At 40.7% G+C, this 15786-nt stretch overlaps 1 protein-coding gene across 5 annotated transcripts in view; it reads left to right on the top strand.

The window, feature by feature from the left end:
- Window positions 1-15786, top strand: part of PEAK1 (pseudopodium enriched atypical kinase 1) — a 115144-nt gene that overhangs the window by 33194 nt on the left and 66164 nt on the right. The window contains exon 1 of one of the 5 annotated variants that reach the window (XM_084293314.1): window positions 14795-14895. The exons of the other annotated variants lie outside the window; for them this stretch is intronic. The gene's annotated coding sequence lies outside the window, so the exon portion shown is untranslated. Of the gene's footprint in view, window positions 1-14794; window positions 14896-15786 lie in introns of those variants that run through there. 5 annotated transcript variants of the gene reach the window in all.

Here is a 15786-nt window from a genome sequence, read left to right as displayed (position 1 = left end):
CAGTTGTTTGCAATTAGTTGGTCTGAATTTAGATTCACAGAATGGTTTGAGTTGGAAGGGACCTCAAAGCCCATCTAATTCCAGCCCCTTGCCATGGGCAGGGGCACCTCCCACCATACCCGGCTGTCCAAAGCCCCATCTAGCCTGGCCTTAAACACTTCCAGGGAAGGAGCATCCATAGCTTCCCTGTGCAGCCTGTTCCGATACCTCACCACCCTCACAATAAAGAATTTCTTCCTTATATCTTATCTAAATCTACCTTTTTTTTTTTTTTTTTTTTTTTTTTTTTTAGTTTAAAACCATTACCCCTTCTTGTATCTCTACACTCCCTGACAAAGACTCCATTAGTTAGGTTTAAGTGGATACACTGTAGTTGGAAAAGAAGATTTGAGAAGACATTACTGCTCATTAATCCTCTTGTCCTGTTTGAACAGAACATGCAGTGCACAAGTTGGTTAAAAGCACAAACAAGCAAACAAAACCAGCTGGTTACAGGAGGGGTTCCATATACTGTTAGTATAATGTAAAGATGCAGTCATTATATTTTCAATTTCTTGGGAAAATGTTGTTTTATTTTGATACACTGCGTGTAAGGATTAAGACATTTACACACATACATGCTGCAATGTATTTTGACACTTCAGCATTTGATTTTTCTGCTGCATTAAGGGGTAGCAATGTGTGTTACAGAGCTGTTATTTCTTGGCTATGCTGCTTTCCATAGGTGTTACAGTATTCAGGTATGTGCTTAAAAAAGCCTTGTAGCAATTCCAATCCTTTTCTTCTAAGAGTTTGAAAAGAGCACGAGTGGAGATAGGAGAGGTGCAGTTTGGTAGGTTGTATATATAATTGAATTACCTTGCTTTAAGCCCACGCCTTTCTGGAAAGCTCTGCTAAGTCTATACAAGCTCTTCCTCGCTTCTGTTAGCGTGCTGTCTTGTAAGAGAGAAAAGGAAGCTGACTGGGTCCCCCGGGTTTTGTTCCGCCATTATGCTGACAAATGTTTTGATTGGTGGAAGTTTTAAAAAGCTGGTTTAGAAATTGAGTAATGACTTTGGAAAGCCCTTTTAAAAAATAAAATCAAAAAAGACCAAGCAAATACAAGCAAACCAAACACACACACACAAAACCCCCACCATCAGTATTCGTCTGATAAGCTGATACAGGAATAGAAAGTATGAACTATTTTTAAGTAATTCATAATTGTCCTTTCCTTGTTTTATTTCACACTTATTCTGTTCTGTAATCTTTAAGCAACATTCCCCTACACATACTTGTGGCCCCAAAATGTTTTCGAATAGCCTGATCAGTCAATTCCTGGTTGTGTTATGACAAGCTGTTTATAGGCCTGATGTGGAAGGTAAATGTTAGTGTGGTAAGTTCAGGAAAGAACAAGTGTCAGATACATTTATCTTTGAAACGGCAGCATTGTGCTATGCTTCACTGTTTATAATATAAACTGATTTGTTTAAAGGGGGCATTTTATAAAGAAGGGACTTGTAATTAAGGAAATTGCATGTTCTTTAATTACTGCCATTTCAGAACGATCTACACTAAAATGGTGTTCTGTGTCCTTCTTTTCTGTAGGAATATAACAGGCACAGGCTCTAAAGCACATCTGCTTAAGTATTTTTATCCTACATAGTAAAGTAATTCTGCCCATTGATTTAGTTGTTGAAGGGAGATGTTACTAGTTTTGTAGATAGCGAAGAGAAAGTACCGTTGGTTTAGTCCTTTATATAAACTATTAGAGAGCATCCAAAGGAGGGCTACAAGGATGCCAAAGGGTCTGGAGGGCAAGATTTGTGAGGAGCAGCTGAGTGAGGTCCCTTGGTGTGTTCAGCCCCGAGCAGAGCAGGCTGAGGGGAGGCCTCATGGCGGCCTGCAGCTCCCTCACGAGGGGAGCAGAGGGGCAGGCGCTGAGCTCTGCTCTTTGGGGACAGTGACAGGACCCAAGGGAACGGCATAGAGCTGGGACAGGGGAGGGTCACGCTGGGGGTTAAGGAAAGGTTCTGCACCCAGAGGGTGGTTGGGCATTGGGACAGGCTCCACAGGGACATGGTCACAGCACCGAGCCTGCTGGAGTTCAAGAAGGGTTTAGACAATGCTCTTGGACACATGGTTTGATTTTTTGGGTGGTCCGGTGGAGCCAGGAGGTGTACTCGATGATCTTTGTGGGTCCCTTCCAACTCAGGATATTCTGTGATTCTATATACAGCACATGGAAAAAAAAATGCTAAGATCCATGGGAACTTGGAGCACATAATTAATCTAAATGGAGCAAGAAATGCAGTGAATGCAGTGGAGCACCTACAGCTCCCTATCTGCTGTTCCCAGCCCTGCCCGACGAAGGCAGCAGGAGCACATGGGACCTCCCTTCTTCCCCAGGGTACTAGTGGGTGCTCCATCCATCTACTTCTGCATGGAAATTATCTCATTTAGGAGGACTTCAAGACAGAAGGAAGAATATCATTGTTCTACAAACAAGTAAGGGATCACATACAACTAGAGATCTAAGCAGGTAATTCTCTCAGTAGGCTAGTCCTCATTACTGGTGGTGGTTTGCACAGAGGTAAAAGCAATTCTAGGCTGCACTAGATCATCTTTAAAGGTCCCTTCCAGCCCTAAGCATTTTGTGATGCTGTGATTCTAGAGTGTTAAGGTAGTTCATAGCAGGAAACACCAAGAAAACAAAGCAAATTATGTTTGGGTTCTCCTTTCGTGGTGGTGTTTGTTTTTAGATAAATGCTGTGGTTCTGGCCATAATTGGGGATGGGGTAGTGACAAGGACTTATACCAAGTTGTTGTATAACTTCTTTTCCCAAAAATACTCATGCCAATTACTGCATTGCCAGTTGTAACTAATATCTGGTGGGAACAAGGATCATCCTTGTGGCCAAGTACAGAATTTGAGGCAACCTGTTTTTTCACTTGTGTGTCTGTTCCCAGCACAAGTCTATATGCTGCCTTTTCCTCTTGCCTGCTTCTCTGCATTGTGATATCAAATTGAGTATTTGATAGCAAATGTGAGTTCTGTCTCTGGGCATACTTAACCTCTGTGGAATGCTTATATTTTGTACTGTGCACAGCCGGAATAGACCTACGTATTGTCTATTTAACATACCAAGTTGTAAAGACTTCTGGCATCTGTTCCACTGAATAATTTTCAAACCTTGTGTTATAATTATCAAAAGTGCAAGTTTCCTAAGGTTCCTGATGTTTAGTCTCTAATAATATGGGCTTTCTAAGATGAATAATTTTTCTGCTAACAAGTTATTCCACAGAAGAACATTTTGCAAATATTTATCGCCTGATAAATCCTAAAGGCTTCTGAAATGCTGTACCTTGATTTGGTTTGGAAATATGAGTAGATACCAAATGCTGTTTGCTTATCTTCTGCGATTAGATTAATGAGTCTTCTAAATTATTAAGGAGTATTCTCTCATGTTCCAGACCTGACTCTGAATTGGCACTATATGCTAAAAGCTACTCATTAGTAGGTAAACTGATAACTGAATGCATTTTTTATTGCTGACTGAGTGGGAATTTCCCCGTCTGGAAGAGAATGGTAGGCTGATGGAAATAGTTTGCATGGGAGTGTGATGATGTTAAAGGTTTTGCCATTTTGTGCATTTATTTGGGGAGATGTTTGTTTAATGGGCTCTGCCCTGGAGTACCCTGCAGGAAAAGTTATCAACGTAAAGTAGTTTGAATCTTGTCTTGCTGCCTTCATGCTGTTCTTACAGACGTGAGATTTTGATTATAACTCTGGTATGTGCCAAAGCATGCTCCTCTACAAGCAGTACAGTTTTATTTAGCATATCTTCATCCATAAATTGTTGTTCCTATCACTGATTTACCATAAAAAACTGGCTGTTAAGCAAAGCAAAGCGACGAAGCAAAAGAGTTCCAGGTTTCAGTATGGCTGCTGTAGCATCCCAGGTATTATCCAAATGCATTTCAAAAGCATAATTGCTAGCCATAAGGCAGAGAACATAGGCATTATTCTGACTGAACTCATAATCCCAGAAGTTTAAATTGGCACTTAATGAAATTTTGTTGAAATAGGTCTTCATAATGTACTCATATCACTAGTATATGTAGGACAACTTCTCTACTTATATACAGATTTAAAATATGCTTTATGATAATAAATCAGTGCCTTAAAACCCATGCCTCAGAATGCCAATTCCGTTTCGGGTGTGGCTCATGCAGGACGATTAGCGACTCCTGACAATGTATCTCCATTTCAACCCATCTAGCATCTGGATTGCTAGAGTTCTGTTGTGTGCCATGTCCTGTATTGCTCCTGCCCCACCACTACATGCTCTCTCCCTCCGTCTCCTTGCATCAGCCCTTGCTTGGTCTCCAGCCCGCTCAGCACCCTGAGCTGCCTCCTGAGGGGCAGGTGCCAACATCTGGCTGCACACACAGATGGGGGCACAAAATCAGAAGTAGCGACGAGGGTAGGGCCGTACCAGCCCAGATCTAAATTGACTGAAGATGTGGAGACACGCCCGTGAAACATCACATATTTGGAGCATGTTATTGTCAAGTTTCCACTGAGGCTGGAAGTTTTGAGTTGAAATGTACTTTAAATTAAGCAGAGAATTTGCAAAACAATAGGAGAGAGGAAAAACTGTAGTGTGAGTCATAAATGGGAGCTTCAGCCACTGTAGGCTTATAACTGCTGAAATCCTGTGGATTAGGTAAAAGAATAACTGTAGTTCCTAGTGTGTAATCAGCTCCTATGTTCATTGTAGTTTCTGTTTGCTGGGATAAAAGAACCCGTTTAGTCATCAAAGCCTAGTGTTAATATAAAATTCTGTAGTTCATAAACAGTCTGTCTAACAACGCAGTTTAGAAGTTGTGCTCAACTAATGTTTGTATTAAATGTTTATTATTTGTAAATGTTGCTATTCACTACTCATAACATCTGTGGCATGCTAAGCACATATTACTTTGGAAATCAACAGTGTAATGATGGATAGAAGAAAGAGATGACAAGCGTACAATATATAAAGGCATTTTTATTAAATGCCAAGTGAAACAGTGGAATAATTATAATAGGACGTTGGCTGGGACACAAGACTTGCAGTCTACCTGCACTGGCTAGGGGGAAAATTAAGTATAAATGGTCTGTTCAGAAGCCACCGAAATTCAGAAGGTGTAACTGTGACTGTGTAATCAAAAAAAACAAACAAACAAACAAACAAACAAACAAAAAACACCTGTGGAATCAGTTATAACTCTAACTTCTTTTGACTGAATGTAAGAGTATATTCCAACCTTATTCCAGTTTGAAACAGGAATTCTCTCCGTTATCATAGCACAATAATGCTTACTGTGAAATGGACACCAGTCTTTATTTTAGCTATTCCTCATTTTGACCACTTTGACATTTAATGACGGAATCCTAGGAAAACAAATGCTCCTTAATGGCTGCAAAGTGGCAGTAGGTACCTAACAGCTGTGGGGCTATTTCATAGGCCGTTCTCTGGTTTTCCTTGTCAGCCGTATTTATCATTGGGAATTTCAGACATTGTAACTTTTATGCAAAGTTTCTATAAAATTTTGATGATGTCAACATGTCTCATTGGAGTAGTTTTAACTTTGATGAGTTTCAGAAGAGACTGTAAAGGACTTGTGCCTAGTTTGCTTGCTAGACCATTAGGTAAGCCTCCAAAACCAGATTGATCTGTTATCTATCAGCATGCAAATCTCTGTGGCACCTAGCCACGTAGAGCATCTCAGAAGGAGGAACGGAAATGAAAATTTTAGCCTTCCGAGCCAACATGACATTCAGAACTTGCTTTCGAGGATTAAGAAGGATTTTCTTACAGCTTGGCTTGCAGGCATCTAACTCTTGCCATCATCCTGCCCACTGGACTGTGGCAGTGGTTGGAAAGTTGGAAAACCCTTCCATTCACAGAACTTGACACCCACTGGTGTGTAATGGCATCAAGTGACAAGTTCGTTGCTTGCTGCAGCAGCTGCCAGGATGCTGCTTAGCTCTTCTGTAACTAATCAAGCAGGCACTTTGGCATCCTTGAGAACATAATCAGAAACACCAAAGCAGAAATGAAATATGGAATTCCGCCCATCTCCCTCTTCCAAAAACACTTGTAATTCTAAATTAAGGCATTTTCTTAAACTCTTATATTTCACTTTGTTGATATTTCTTCAGAGGTTCAGCAGTGGCATTCACAAAAGGGAGTTTTCTCTTTGTGCATTTGAGAGATTAATGTGGTCAAACTTGGAATTTAACACGATGGAAAAGCCACTGTAAGTGGTAAGTCATTAGTTTGTGTGACTATAAATGGCACCGTTCTGGAAAATTTGATATCAGAGAGTATGTTTGCATTTATGAAGTGAAATGCATTCAGCCTTTCTCTGGAATTTAGGACTGAGTTGTGGGGTGCTTAAAAGCAATCACCTCACTATTTAGTTGGTTCAATACCCTCAGTCTGAGTCTGCTTCCTAGTCTTGATTGTCATACCCCTTCCTCATTATTAATTTTTCATCACTTTCCCATCTTTTAATGTTTCTTTAGTTTATCTTGTGTGAGAACAAAGCAAATTCCAGCTAGGATAGCATATATGCAGCTGGGTAAGGCCCCACTTCCCTTCCTTGCCCATTGTTCGTTTCCACTTCTGCGCTGCCACCTGCGTTGTGCCAGCACATGTGTCTGTGCAGCCATGTGATAAACCAAGTCAGGGAAGTGATTCAGCTGGAGAAGGAAAACCCTGCTAAAAATGACCAACAGCCAGCCTGGAACACCGCTGTCTTGGTGGCTAGGCTGGCGCAGGAGCAATGGGCTCCTGTGGGGAAGAAAAGGTGGGAGTTGCTTAAGTTTGTTCTTCTGCTGAACAAATAATAACGGAGGCGCAGCCCAGAAATTAATGTTTTGCCTAAAAATAAGAGTTACATAAATCCAACAAAGAAGTGCATGTGCAGGTTTAATTAAAAATGATTGACACTTCTTAGTGCATATTCTTGAGTTTATTTGAAATCCTTGTGTTGATTTAGCCCAGGTCAGTTCCTTACTTAGTTAAATTAAAGCAATAAAGTATTCTTGAGTAAACAAAGCATACCGGTACTGGCGATGCTGATGAGGCTTAGGCAAACTTCTCGATAGCTGAAGTTTACTTCACTGAAATGAGGTTTTCCGATGCAATTCCTGAAAGCCAGTAGAGTAGCAGGCTGCAGCCTTTCTCAGAAGACCTGCAGAAGGCAAAACTTGAAGTATCGGTGCGTCAGTAAGCAGCTGAACATTGGGCAGTCCCTGCGTACTGTGGCCAGCCAGCTGAACCCCACCACCAGGTCTTTAGTGGTCATGTTCTTGAGCATATTGCTCAATGCCTCAGCTTTGAGTCTGTTAGGGCAAGTGAGGAAGAGGAGGAGGATTCCTTATACTTCAAATATTCACTTTTGCAGTTTTTTTCCAGTTATGTTTCAGTTTTCTCTAATGCCAGTGATAAAGTTGCAACCCCACAGTTAACAACTGTATGGCTTGCAGATAATAGTGATAGGTTATGATAAGATGTGCCAACTTCAGAAGTATTTTCAAAGTGAAGTTATCTGCAAGGACTTAATCCAGCCTAGCAGCTTGCTGCTGCTAAGGAAGTTCCTGAGCACTCTGCCCTTTCCCTTCCGCCCCACCCATGTTGGTACTAGCACCTTGGAGCTTTGTCAGCTGATTTAACTCACTAACTAGGCAGAAAATGAACCTGGCAAAAGTGGAGAGCTGTCTGCTGTGTGAGTGAGCTGCTGAGCACGGAAGAGGAAGCAGAACTACAAGGCTGATGGCAAATGTGGGGAAATGAGTGAATCCCCAGTCTTGCATCTGTAACTGCGCTGTGCAACTTCACGCTCGATACAGGCAACACAGGTAAGGTGTACTGCTTGTACCATTAGCACTGTGTATGTGTAAGCTATCTAACCACACATCTTTTGTTGCAAAGGCTGACTTCTGTATTATGCCACCTGTAACACTGGATCAAAGCTAAGACTCTATTAGTGGTCCTAAAGTTACTGTCATTAGGTGATTTTGATATCATAACTAATGGTAAGAATTAGGAGAAAGGTATTCATATACTGTGCTAAGGAAGAACCCTGTTAAGGTTGCAGTCTTCTTTTCTGAAGCCCCGTTAAGGCTGCAGTCTTCTTTTCTGAAGCTAGAAGGCAGGGTAAGATACGTATTTTTATGTCAGAGGACTCTTCAAGTTCCAGATAACCAGTGAAACCCAAAACAAGGATGCTCAATATGATTTTTTTCCTGTTCAATAACAGGATAGAAGTAGCAGCAGTGGTTTTTACAGGATTTCTTTTGCCTGCATTCTGCATGCCTGATAACGCAATCCACTGTTCAGTAAGCTTTGTTAGCATGAGGGAGAAAGGATTCTCCTCATGGGAGCTGTCTACTGCTGTGAGAGGAAACCATGACAGCTCCAGAGCAGCTGGGGACCGTGCCCCCTCCAACCATGTGGCAGGGCTGTTTGGCACTTGGGTCTTCCAGGGCACTGGTGGCTGAAATTGCCTGCACCCAAACTGCTGGGCAGCAGGTGGTAGCCAGGACACATGGTAAACCAGGTCTGCAAATTGATTCAGGTTTAAAAACCCCATCTGAACAAACAAACAAAACCCACAAATATTCATTATGTCTTTCTGTTGTATTTACATCTTTGACTATTATGTGCTGCAGGAGTGGTCTCCATGCATTAGTGGTGTAGAAAACAACAGTTCAAGGACTGTTGGCTAAAAGAGGGAAGGACCCTAATGGATGTTCTTGATGCTTTTTGGAATTGATTTTTACAGTGAAGCATAAGCCGTTAGTTCAAGCTTCTCAAACGTGATCATAGTAAGAATTCACAATTGGCAATGACGACAAGTACAGCACCTTTGGTTAGGTAGCTTTGTCACTCTGCTCCTGAGAGCTGTGTTTTTCTGGGGGAGCCTGTTGTGGTAGCATTAGCTTTCATAGTACTGTGTTCCGCCTTTCTTCTGTAAACAGAGATCCAAGCCATATTAAACTTTATTATTTGCAAGCTCTGTTACGGCCAACAAATTTTCCATTGTTTTTTAGTCTGTTGGTTTCCAACAAGAGAGATTCTCAAACTGTAGTCAGCAAAAATGCATTAAACAACTTTTTTTTTTGAATGCTAAGTTTGAGTATATGCGGCAGTTTGCACAAAACTAAGTGGTCTGTCATCATTTTCAAAACAAAAAATGTAGGAAACTATCCTATCCAGGTCAAGCTCCCTTTCAGCCCTCTGGTGTGGAGAAAAATGCTGACAAGTATGATGCTTTTATTCAGGGTTTTCTTGCACATACAGAGAAAAAAGAACTTCAGTTTGTGTGTATGCAGATTTTTAACTCTGCATACTGTCTTCCTCAAAGGCAGAGGAATAATCAGTTTGCTTCCTTTACATAACGAAAATCACATCCAAATTTGTTAAGATACAAAGAGAGAGAGGATTTATGATTATCTTAGTAAACAAGTAAAGATAAACAAACCTGTAGTAGTTATTTTCACAATGGTATGTGCTTTCTTTCCTCTCTGTAAATTCTGTACAGTGCTCCAAATTCTTTGTGGAAATGGGTCTGAGCCTAAAAGAAGATAATGGAAATTACTCTTTCAGCCACACTTCTCAGCATCCAGCAAACTAGTGCATTTATCTGAAAAAGCTGAAGTGAAATGAGTCTGCATGAAATCAGTCAGAGCTGTTAAGCTGCAGCCAAACAATAACATTGATATTTTAAATGGTAAAAATAAATTCCCATCAGTTAGACCTGGACTGTCTGAATTTACCGTAGGTTAAAAGAAAAAATGAGAGAGGATTTTAACCAGTTCAATTCATGTAAAAATGACCTGCAGGTGGGATTTGAGAGAATAATAGCCAGAAGATAACAGTGAGATCATGGCAGAGCAGCAGCTCAGATTTTGATGCGTTTATGCAGAGCGGGCAGCAGAGAGATGGAAAGAATTTCCCACTGCAAACTTTGCAGAGCACCAGCATAATACACTCATTTTATTTCCACTGACTGCTAATGTTCTGTAGCTGTTTATGGCAGTATTACATTTGTGAAGTCACCTGTTGAAAACTTTTATACATGCATATATATATATGTATATATATATATATATGTCAGAAGTGTATTACATAGTATGTAAATATCGGTGTGTTTTCTCTTATTTATGTGCATGTTTTTAGATATAGTAATGTGAAAAAACAAGCGTTTCCTCTGGTTCTGCTCTGCTTCATCATAGGGCAAGTACTTCTTGTCTAGTTCCAAGAGTCCTGAAATATGTTTGGTAAATAGTAGATTTTATCACCACCTCATGTAGTCTAATAAGAATGCAGAAATGGAGATTTTCAAAACTTTGTAATTTTGCCATTCGGAAGGGCAATTTTTTTTTTTTTTTTTTTATCAAAACATCAAAAATTGTACAGGCACCAAAATTCAATTATAAATTGAATTCCTAAGCAGGAAACCTCAGCTGTGATATGGTAGCTCTGGAAAATCTTTTCTTTTATTTCTTCTGTCTTACTCTTGGGAAAACCTGAAATACATTTGCTGCAACTTAAAAGGAAAAAAAACAGTTGGGATGTCTTGGAGAAGTTAAGGTTGAATAACTGCATATGGACAACAGTGCAAGAAAACAAATGTAAGAGATGGTAATGTAGATGCTTGGCAGGCTACAGGAATTTCAGTATTCTAATGAAAGACACCTGCAGATAGGTAGGTAATAATGCAAGCCAACCTCTTTTTGTTCAACTTAAAGAATTGATTATCACATTTTGGATCTGAAGAAATATACCCTAAAAGTTGTGTGTGGCCTCCCGTAGCCCACAGCTGCTATCGAGGGAATCATGGAATACAGCATGTGTGTATGTGTGTGTCCTGTGGCTTTTTCCTCATTTTTTCATAGACTCTTTGGTGTTTGAGATGCTGGAGGTTAGAAGCGAGTAGTTTCTCTAAAAACGTAATAGAAGACAGTTTGTAGCAGCAGATGAGCAATATCAGTCTCTAGAAATACCAAGGCTCTTGCACTTAAACTTGACCTTGTGTAGAAACTTATGAAAGTGGAAAATTCTGTGTGTGTACGCAGAGCCTGCCGTGGGGTATATTTTGAAGTGTTTTCCCAATAAGACGTTTACCCCAAGTGGATTGTACTTGTCTTGACCTTCTCTGACCTCAGCTGCAGTTGATTTAAATGCTGTATTAGTAAAGAGCACCTGCAACAAGCAGTTTCCTCCTGTCCCACTGGTGTACCGTCAGGTGGTGCTAAGCTGAGACCAGCAGCATTGCCTGCTACAGGTCTCTGCCTCGTGTTCCTGTGCAGGCATCAGCAACCAGAGGGCAGCCCCCATCCGCGGGGAGCCTCTGGGAGGCTGGCCAGTGTGAGAGGAAAGCGTGTTCTCAGATGCTTTGCAAATGGTTTGTGCTTTTGGAAGTGGATGATAAAGATCCCAGCTGCTTCTCAAGACTGGAAAAAAAAAAAAAAAAAAAAAAGTTCTAAGTATTACACTTGCAACTTTTAACTGAAAGACCACTGGCAATCATTCTTCATCCTCCTTTGCTACCACCCACTGTCCATTTGTTTGCCATTCTATTTATTGCCATTATTTCTTTTCTTTCCTTCCCAAATATAAATGCAATCATAGTACGAAGTGTCTCATTAGTGTACAGCCTCTAGTGTGGTTCTCTTTTTATAGATAGAGTAGAAGGTTACAAAATGCAGTGAAATGCTTATTGGAGGGAGGAACAGCACCCAATAAATTATCTGGGCTCTGTAAAACATTATGAAGGCAGAGAAAAATAAATGGGTTTCTACTACAGATCTTAAGGGGTTCTTTCTTATTATAAGTCTTTTTCTTTTTTTTTAAGAGTACTTCCTCAAACAGTTCTGCTGCTTACAAAAATGTAGTAAATGAACCTTCATCTATTTTCTGTATGTTTTTCCCCTCTGAAAATTTTTTCCACCTTTAAACATCACTCTGTTCTCCCTGCTCTAAAATTCTTTCACCCTCTTTGCACAAGCATCTGAATATCTGTGTAATCTAACTTGAAAAGAATGCCATAGAGGAATGTGGAGCAGATCGGTGAAGGTTTGGGAGCAGGCACTCTCTTGGAGAATGATTACAGAAATCAGGACACTTCTAACTACAGGATAGGTTGAGGGGGGCGTGTAATAGAAATCAAAAATCATAATGGCTTAGGAAAAAGTAAATAGAGCTGATAGAAAAGAGTTGAGTTTGTATCTGTTGTTTTGTTGTTGTTGTTTGGTTTATTTTTTTTCTGCAGCAAGAAGTTGGCAGCTCAAAGCACACACAATGAGGTACTTCAGACAAAGCTGTTAGGCTGTGGAATGTCCTTCCACGGGATGTTGTGGATACTAAATTTTAAATGAGTTCAAAAGGTAATTGGGTAAATGTATGAAGGAAAATTCCATGTAAGACTATCAAGTTCAAACACACGGTCTGTATTCAGGAATATTCAGGAAGTTTCCAGTTTGCATATTGCTGGAGTTGAGGGTTTGGAGAAAGTGTTGCTGGATGTGCCCTTACACGCTGGGCCACTGCCAGGAGCAGCATAATGGACGAGCTGGACGTTTGGTCTGATCTTCCAGGGCTACTGTCATGTTTTAAACCATTTTATCCTCTCTAGTGCTTTCCTTGTGGTATTTATGATCCTTCTGATCGTTGGCAGCTTTGCTTAATTTGCAGTTGTTGCCTCTGTTATTTTAAATCTCATCAGCTAAATTGCATCATTCCTTTTTAGATGAGGTCTACTGCATTCAGTTAATACTCTAAGTTAATAATTTATCATGCACAGATGGATCACTTTTCCATGACAATCATCTATTCTCTGCCTGAATTTGTGTTTTGGAGTTTTATTCTGAGTTAACATTTAATAAAACCATTTTCTAGAGGAGCATTTAAATGACAATAAAATCTCAGGAAGTATTCCACGTTTGTTTCCCCAAAGTTATCTGAAATTGTCTTGCTTGAGACATGTCCTGTCTTCTCATTACTTCACCTTGCACAACGCAGTACTGCAGTGGTTTAAAGCAACAGTTTAATAAATACCCCACAGCATACCAATTGAATACAAAAGGAAAATTTGGGATTATGCTCTGCAGCATCTCCATCTTTCAAAAAAGAAAAAAAAAAAAAAAAGCACAAAAGGAAAATCATCTCTTAAAACTCTCTCTCACTAGACACAGGTTGGGCTTTAAGTGTTTTTGGCAACCACACAGCTGGAGCTGTACAAACCAGCTGCAAGCTGGAAACAAGTCGTACTGTGCAATACGGAAACTGCCAAGGCCAGCAGACAATGCACAGCAAGCAATGCTCTTGTTCTAGCTTGTCATTAGACTAACAATACAGTTCAGCTGCAGCATCACGTCATGCTCCTATGTGGTGCAGTGCATTTTATCTGAAAACAAACGTAGCCAAGCTCAGTATCAGGCTCAGTATCATGCACTCTAAGAGTTGCACGTGTGTTGATATGGCAACTTGTATGAGAAGGGAATTGCTTGATACCATGCATAGCTGCAAACCCATGCCAAAGAAAGAGTTCATTTGGGAATACACAGAAAGGAGAAAATGGTAAAAGCAAGGAGGGAGGAATGCTGGATGAATGGTAAGAATTGCTGCTGGGCAGGAGCACCTGGACGGGCCAGTGGAGGCCACAGGGGCAAAGCAGCACAGCACAATTAGCTGAAGAAGTTGTCCAAGGTGAAAATGACCATCACAGACATTAAGCATCAACAGAAAAATGACCAAAGCTACTGAGAAACTAAATACCTAGAATGCATTTTAATGTAGTATTACAGAACAGTGTGCATTCTGCCTCTTCTGACCAATGACTTTATTCCTTGAGATTTACATAGGACGTTGTTGCCTTTCTCACTGTAAGGTCGGGTGATATTTCTCTGAGAAGACAAAAGGTGCGGACCGGCTGTTGTCAGAGTTTAGGCATCATTTATTTTCTTGTAAGTACTCCACTTTTTCGGTCGCTTTCATTTATCTTACTACCTGCTTTTAAGTAAAACTTTGACAAATTACGGTAAAATACAGAAGATGCTTTAACATGGCATTTCCAAAACAATTTTTCTAAAGATCACTGTGAACTCTGGAACAGATCAGAGTTAAAATAATAATGTTACAAAATGTCAGAGCTGGTAAAGCTATTAAAAAGAAAAGGAATTTTGACTAATGGCCCGTGTATGTGGCTTAACATTTAAGTAAAGATTGCATTGCTGACTCCGATTTGAAAATGGGGCTAAGCTGTTTTTGTCGCTTCCTGCTGGCGCGCGTTTCCTTTGTCTGGCCGTGGCTGTGGGCAGCGCTCGGTGCAGACCATGCTGGAATTTTCCAGCAGTGTCCCCGCTGTTGCCAGCGCTCCTCGAGCCACCACCAGCCTGCTGCCAGGCATGCAGCCCTTCCAGGCCCCAGCTATGTCCGTGTTAAAGCTGAGTCAGTCTCCTGGGCTCCTGTGGCAGCCCAGGGTCCTTTAGAGCAAGTGACCTGGGAAACGGTGCCTTTGGGAGGCCGGGGAAATGGCTCGACGGGGCATCATATCATCTCTCTGCAGTGGAGTCTCGGCCACCTTCCATCAGGAAATTGTCAGTAATCTCCCTTAATTTCTTGAAATTCTTATATGCTGTTTTCTGTTTTAATGAAAAGGAGAACAGGGTGTCAGAGGTTCCTTTGTGATGATCCTTAAAGACTTCAGTGCAGCAGCTCTGCAGCTTTCCTGTTCTTTTTGTTGAAGGTTTCAGTTCTTCAGGATGAAGGTGGCAATGCAGCTGCTTCTGAATGGCTTAAGCACTTCTGCTTGATATCCCCACTTTCATATCCATCTCAGGTTTTTGTTTATGAGCAGGTAAGACTTGAACACCAGGAATCTGTTCTGACAGAGCCATCAAGACGATTCCTAAAAGTGCATTGTTCCTTTTTTTTCCCCCTCCATTTCCTGGTGTAGCAGCAAATCATGTGCTATATGCAGTCCAGTATCAAAGAAAGGTTTCTGTTGGCTTTTTTGCTTTTAGTTTTTTCTTCTCCGTATAAATTGTTACTGATATTTGGATCACCATCTACCAGAATTTTTGTAGGGATATTATAATGAACTAGTGAATGCTCTGATAACACCTGTGCTAGGGGTCAGTCAAACTGTATACCAGCTTCCTCTCCTCACATTTTGTCACGTCCTAAACACTGGTGAGGTACTCGGTTGCCCATGCTCTGGTTCAAGGGATGCACAGGAACACCAGAGTTTCTTTGGTGAACTGGCGCCCAGGGATCAGCACTGTGTTCAAGGGCAAGAAAATGACATTTGCTGCAGGATGTAATTTCATTTGTATGATCCCAAGCATTCTTTCCTTTGTGTATTTGCTTAAAGGTGCCCTGAAAGAGGGCTATGCACAGAAGTTTTTTAAATTGCTTTTGCTGTTTTTGCTGCTGTTTCTAGCTTTTATAAGTGTATGTATTCTGCAAAGATCAAAGGTGGCGTGAAAAGAGGTTTTCTAAGTGAGTTTTCATCCCAACAATGTTTTCTCAAATACAAAAGATGAGGAATGGGAAGAGAAGTTGTCAGTTTGTTCTCCTAAACTTTATTTTCTTCAGTGTTCTTACTTTCACCAAAAATTCTAATAAACCAGCAAAGTAGGTGCTAAGAGAAGTGATGTTAAATATTTTAATAAAAATCTCTCTCCTCCTAGCTGATCACACATGCACACAGTGTGTGGATATTTCATTAATCCTCCTGAGAGACTTC

The sequence above is a fragment of the Netta rufina genome (genome assembly GCF_964035555.1).
Source record: "Netta rufina genome assembly, chromosome: 11".
Taxonomy (NCBI): domain Eukaryota; kingdom Metazoa; phylum Chordata; class Aves; order Anseriformes; family Anatidae; genus Netta; species Netta rufina.
The sequence above is the reverse complement of the archived record's forward strand: the minus strand, read 5'-3'. Positions and strand labels throughout refer to the sequence as shown.